Source organism: Artemia sp. Qi Xiang Cuo, chromosome 16 (genome assembly GCF_049724085.1).
Source record: "Artemia sp. Qi Xiang Cuo chromosome 16, ASM4972408v1, whole genome shotgun sequence".
In the NCBI taxonomy this organism is placed as follows: Eukaryota; Metazoa; Arthropoda; class Branchiopoda; order Anostraca; family Artemiidae; genus Artemia; species Artemia sp. Qi Xiang Cuo.
This window is the reverse complement of record NC_142809.1, coordinates 57732585-57738883: the sequence shown is the minus strand read 5'-3', so window position 1 is coordinate 57738883 and position 6299 is coordinate 57732585. Positions and strand designations below refer to the sequence as shown.

Sequence of the window (6299 nt, the reverse complement as noted above, 5' to 3'; positions counted from 1 at the left end):
GTCGCTATTTTATTCTTTTAAAATGTAAATCTCGGCTCCAACCATTAAGACTTTTGCATATGAAAATGAACGGGGACGCTGCTATTTTCAAAAATAATTTAGAGACTTGATCAATTGATGTGAAAAAGTTGTGTACACCTCCATGTATTTCATTAATTGGAGCTTCAGAGTCGCATTTAAAACAATCGGATTTATTTTGAAAGACATTACTAAAATGTTAGATTTTTAGCCAGTCCTACTAGCCACTTACCTGGCTAGAGGAGCTGCCATGATAATTATAAAGGCAATCTCAGGGTGAGGTCTTTCCAATGCACTTCGGATTAGCTGAACCATGTGATTACCCCAAATGGGGGTAACTCAACAGTGTAATGTTTGGTAGTGAGGACTGCGTAAGTTTTGACTCCTGTCCATGCATCAAAAAGTATTATCCCTTGGGCCCTCTTTTATATGACCCTCTTTATGCAGCTGAGAGGAAAAAGTATACAATTTGGTTTTGTTAAGACTATAATGGGACAGGTAAAATTGGTCATTGGGACCCTTTTGGATTTATTAGTTCATGAATAAACTTAAATGTTTGAAATATTTTGTTTCCGTGTATTTTGCTTGGGTGATTAAAAATCTAGTTTTTGTTTTGCAAAAATATGATATTAAATACAAACAGCACGATGGCGCACCACCGCGCTGAAGGCACAGGTGGCACTCCATCGGGTTGTTGTATTTCGTATTATATTTTTACAATGATTTCTTATTTCGGTGTGCTATGCTAATGTGTATGCTCTGTACAATCATAACATATTACAAATATCTAGGAGCAGCTAAGGATGTTAAGTAAAACTTTCAGTATATGTTGAGGAGAATGGTTAGGAAATTGATAGAACAATGGTTAGGATACTAACACATAGAAGACCGAAATAAAAAACGTTTTCAAAAATATGATATTAAATACAAACAGCCCGATGGCGCACCACCGCGCTGATGGGACAGGTGGCACGCCATCGGGTTGTTTGTATTTAGTATTATATTTTTACAATGGTTTCCTATTTCGGTGTGCTATTCTAATTTGTATGCTCCGCACAATCCTAACATTTAAAAAATATCCAGGAACAGCAGTGCATTTTGAGGAGGCTGTTTAAGACAGTTCTAGGACAATGGTTAGGATGATAATACATAGCACAACGAAATAAAGTTTTGCAAGTGTCGAGTGTTATTATGAGTTTTTTTTTAGCCCTAAAAAGGGCTATTGGGTAATTTAGTATAAGAAAATATATAGGCAAAAAAATACCACCTTGATTTACACACAATTTTAACAAAAAATAATTTTTCAATTGAGGAGCACAAAATGTTGATCCTTTCTTCAGCCAAAAGAAATCTCGGAACAAAAGATGTTTTTTTTGTCTCTTTATATCCAAACTTGAAGGCCAAAAAAAAACATCTTTAAAAAACGAACATATCAAACACAAACCTGCAAGAATTTAAACACTAGCTTAACAAACAAAATAATTTTGATATCGAAAAAATCAACTTAGAAGTCTGAATGTAGAGTAGTTGAATTCTCCCATCGCCGAAGATTTGTGCGTGGAGGTTTAAAAGAAGTGCCATATTTTTTCAATATTAAATAAAAAAAAACAAGTTTTTTAAACTGAAAGTAAGGAGCGACATTAAAACTTAAAAAGAACAGAAATTGTTCCGTATATGAAAGGGGCTGTCCCCTCCTCAACGCCTCGCTCTTTACGCTAAAGTTTTTTATTGTTTTAAAAAATAAAGTTGTGAGACAGAGTCAAACTTTAGCGCAAAGAGTGGGGCGTTGAGGAGGGGACAGCCCTTTTCATATACGGAATAATTTCTGTTCGTTTTAAGTTTTAATGTCGCTCCTTACTTTCAGTTTAAAAAACTTGTTTTTTTATTTAATGACATAAAAGAACAAACTGTCAGAGCAATTATAGGTAGTCCTTGCTTTGGCATACAATGCGATGAAACCACTGATTTCGCTGCCATAGCCCAACTGACCGTTTTTGTGCGTGGCAGTTTTCAAGATGAAATGTTTGAAGATATTATACTTTTGTAAGACACTTAAAACATTCACAAAAGGTGAAGCTATTTTGAAGTTGTTAATTTTTTTTTCCGAAAACCAGCTCAAGAGGAAAAAATGTGCGTCAGTGTGTATGGATGGTGATTAGGCTATGAGCGGTCACATCACAGAACTTTTAGGTCATGTTAAAGAGGTTTTAACTGAGTATAAGTTCACTCATTCTGTACTTTACTGAGAGGCTTTGGTGGCTACGAACCTACCTGATCAACTTAAAGATGACCTTGATCAGATTGTTAAAATTGTGAACTTCATAGAAACTAGACCTCAAAAATTTCGGTACTTTAAAATTCTGTGCCAGGAAATGGGAGCCTCCGTGATAACTTATTGCTGCATACTGAGGTACAATCACTTTCTCGGGGAAATATTGTTCCCCGTGTATTTAAATTCCACAAAGAAATAGCTGAAACTAACTACTAATAGGTACTCCTAAATAGGTACTAATAGGTACTAATTCATAGGTACTGATAGGTACTAATTCATAGGTACTAAAATACCTACTTATAATTATCAATTAAATTAAGAAAGCAAGTACAATCAGCTACACTGCTCCCAATCTGCTGTACTGATCTTAGATCCCAAGGTCCACCGCTTGTGGTACCGAAGGCCCTATTTTAGGGAAAACCAGGATAATTGTGGTAAGAAGATGAATTGTAATTAAACAAAGTAGTGAATAATCCTGGCCATTCATTATTTTACAGGAAGAGGTAACAATAGGGTGCAATTAAGTATTGCAAAGCAGAGACATTTAAGATCTTTATCTAGTTAAAAAAGTTTACTTTACTAAATTAATAAGTGAAATTCTGTAGAATCTGGATAGGTTTGAAGTAGAATACAAAGCACCAAACAAAAGAACAATATTAAAGGCTGTTGAAATACCTGAGATCCCTTTACTGGGAGTTGCATGGAGCTACTGGAGCTAGGATATGCAAACAAAATCTGATTCTATGAATTGATTAAGTGGAAACTTTTCGGTAGTAGCAAATGCGTAATTTTGTAATTTTGAGTGCCTACTAACTACTAACTTACCAAATAGTAATTAGTAACTACTAACTCTAACTTACCAAATAGTATTTATCTTTGTTTTCAAATATTCAACTACTAACGACTAATAGGTACTAAATATAAATAGGTACTATGCAAACGAAAACTGTCCAGCTTCTACAGAATTTCACTTATTAGTTTAGTAAAGTAAACTTTTTGAACTAGATAAAGATCTTAAATGTCTCTCTGCTTTGCAATGCTTAATTGCACCCTATTGTTACCTCTTCCTGTAAAATAATGAATGGCCAGGATTATTCACTACTTTGTTTAATTACAATTCATCTTCTTACCACAATTATCCTGGTTTTCCCTAAAATAGGGCCTTCGGTACCACAAGCGGTGGACCTTGGGATCTAAGATCAGTACAGCAGATTGGGAGCAGTGTAGCTGATTGTACTTGCTTTCTTAATTTAATTGATAATTATAAGTAGGTATTTTAGTAACTATGAATTAGTATCTATTAGTACATATTTAGTAGTACCTATTAGTAGTTAGTTTCAGCAATGTCAAACGAAACGTGATCTCAGTGTTGAGGATCTTTTCATAGCATTTGAAGCCTTGAACTGGTCACAGTTTGAACGGCGTCCACGTTTCTTAGCTGTGCCTTAGTTAGCAGTTAGTAGTTGACTATTTAGTAGTTGACTTACAACTCTGTTTTTCAAACAATAAAAAACTTTAGCCTAAAGAGCGAGGCGTTGAGGATGGTAGTTACTATTTGGTATGTTAGTATTTAGTAGACACTCAAAATTACAAAATTACGCATTTGCCACTGCCGACAACTTTCCGCTTAATTAATTTAGAGAATCAGATTTCGTTTGCATATCCTATTTCGTGTTGATCAACAACGTTTTTAGTAGAATACAAAACACCAAAAAGAAGAACAATATAGTAGTGTAAAAGTAGTGAAAAAGTGGTTTTCTACTCTGACAAAAATACGTTGGGCTCTCGTATTAGCATTAATATTTTTAAAGGTTTCTTAATCCTGTTGATTTTTAGTACGTTATTTTTCCATGTTCGGATTATAAGAAGCTCTGGTTGTTTTCTACCTTTGGCGGGATATGGGTCAAGACTGTTGTTTAGCAGCGCAAAATAGGAGAAAAAAGCACTTTGCTATGTGCCATATTTTGTTATTTAATTTTGATGCAATAGCGATTCAACTTTCCCTTCTTGATACTTCACGACTAGCGGTTCAATATGACAAATTCCTGGACTGTTTCTTTGGAGAAATATCGATTTCGGTGTTTTCACAGGTTTAGGGCTGAAACCATTGCGAAATTTTCCCGAGCTTTTATTTATTTTTTCTTTTTCTAAGATTATATTCAATCATAAACCCCATACATTCTAAATATTCAATTACATTTAAATCTTACCTAATATATAAACTTAAAAATACTGAACAAATCTTGAAGCTAACTATTATAATCTAAAAATTCTAATCAAACTTTAAAATCAAACACTTCATTAAAAGTTCAAAATATTTAGCTTAAAATCTAATAATCTTCCATAAATATATATCCAATATTTATTTTTATATACCAAAATTAAAAACTCCGTTTTCTAAGCTTCTACCTAAATCCTTACCACAAAATGAATAAACAAAATTAATACAAATATAAAACCGTTAAACCCTATGATTTTTTCTCAACTCTCATTTTTTTTTTTTTTTTCATGAGCTTTCATAAAACAAAGGTTGAAAAAACGCGAAATAATATTTAAAAAATCAAACTATGCCTATTGTAGAGCAAAAAAAAAAACAAAGAAAAAGAAAAATGAATGAACATTTGAATATGAAAAAGTCTCTACTTCTTGTTTCAGTAGGACTAGAATAAGCAGGTCTATTCGGTCTATAATCTAGAATTATTGTAGGTGGAACCTTCAAGCGGCCTAGGTCTGATATCTTCACCCATTAATAAGAAATGCTGTAAAATTTTACAGATTTTGGAAATTGTGGAGAAAATATAAAAAAAAACATAGAAAATTGTTGCTAAACTAAGCTTTAAGATACGGCTATTTTCAAACAAAACATCGAGAAATGCCATTGTTTTTCAAAATAACACCAAAGCTCATAAATTTCTAAAGGGACATGGCATCATAAAAAACAAATAGACGTAAAATATTTTTTTTAAATAGATGGCTCTGTTCTTTTCACATAGGTAGTAGATTAATTTTTTGACCAGAAAGAGCCATTATTTTCTGGAAAGAAAAGAAGAAACACCACCCACCACAAATATCACGAAATATACAATAGCCAAAATAAACACAGATTAGTGACATAGACAAGACTTTAGTGCAAAATAAATACACATAAGAGAAACAGAAAAGATTTAATTCCTGAATAAGCGAACATGGAGAACTAATTTAAACTTTTAAAATTAATCTAGAGTTGTATTCCAAAAATGATTCTTGCTAGAAAAAATGCTACACTAAAATTTTAATAAAAAAGATAAGTTATATAAATAAAGAAATGCCATAGTTAATAATTAAACGCGATGATAAAAATAAATAAATTCATAACATTAAAACCGAAAAAAAAAACATAAGTAACAAGAGACTAGACAGGGACAAGGTGAGTAAATAAACATATAACTATTATAATAAGTAAACAACCATGTCAACCCTGGTCATTACTTTTCTAAAAACACGAAGATTATCAGCTCACAAAGAGGACGTAGCACTATCTAAAAAAAAATATATAAATTGAGATAGATGGCGTTGCTCTTTTCACTTACAAGCTCGAATAATTTGTTAAAACCAGGGACAGCCGTTAATATCAAGAAAGAAAAAAAGATATACTACCAATCAAAATACTATCATAGGCAGCGCGCGAGCGCTGCCTAAGTAAAGAACGATGTGGGCACAATGTGTTGTTTTTTTTCTCCATACCCGAGCACTTAGTGTCGAAAGAGTTGTCGTGAAAATTTCGAAAAACTTCTACTTCTTGTTTCAGTAGGACTAGAATAAGCAGGTCTATTCGGTCTATAATCTAGAATTATTGTAGGTGGAACCTCGTCGTAGAAACTTCTAAAAAAGCTCATTCGACTGGAAATTCAAAGGGCTAGTGCCCTTTTTAATATTCGAAAGTGATTGTAGGGCAACTTGCGCCCCCCCCCCACGCCCGTCATTCCCCCAAACACATCCAATCAAAATTTTGAGATAGCCATTTTGTTCA

General features: G+C 33.1%; 1 non-coding gene across 1 annotated transcript; it reads left to right on the top strand.

Moving 5' to 3' along the window:
* The first annotated feature begins 242 nt into the window (after nt 1-242).
* LOC148943126 (U1 spliceosomal RNA) lies at nt 243-407 on the top strand. Its single transcript, XR_016143125.1, has one exon. It is a non-coding gene; the product is annotated as a U1 spliceosomal RNA (small nuclear RNA).
* The last annotated feature ends 5892 nt before the right edge of the window (nt 408-6299 follow it).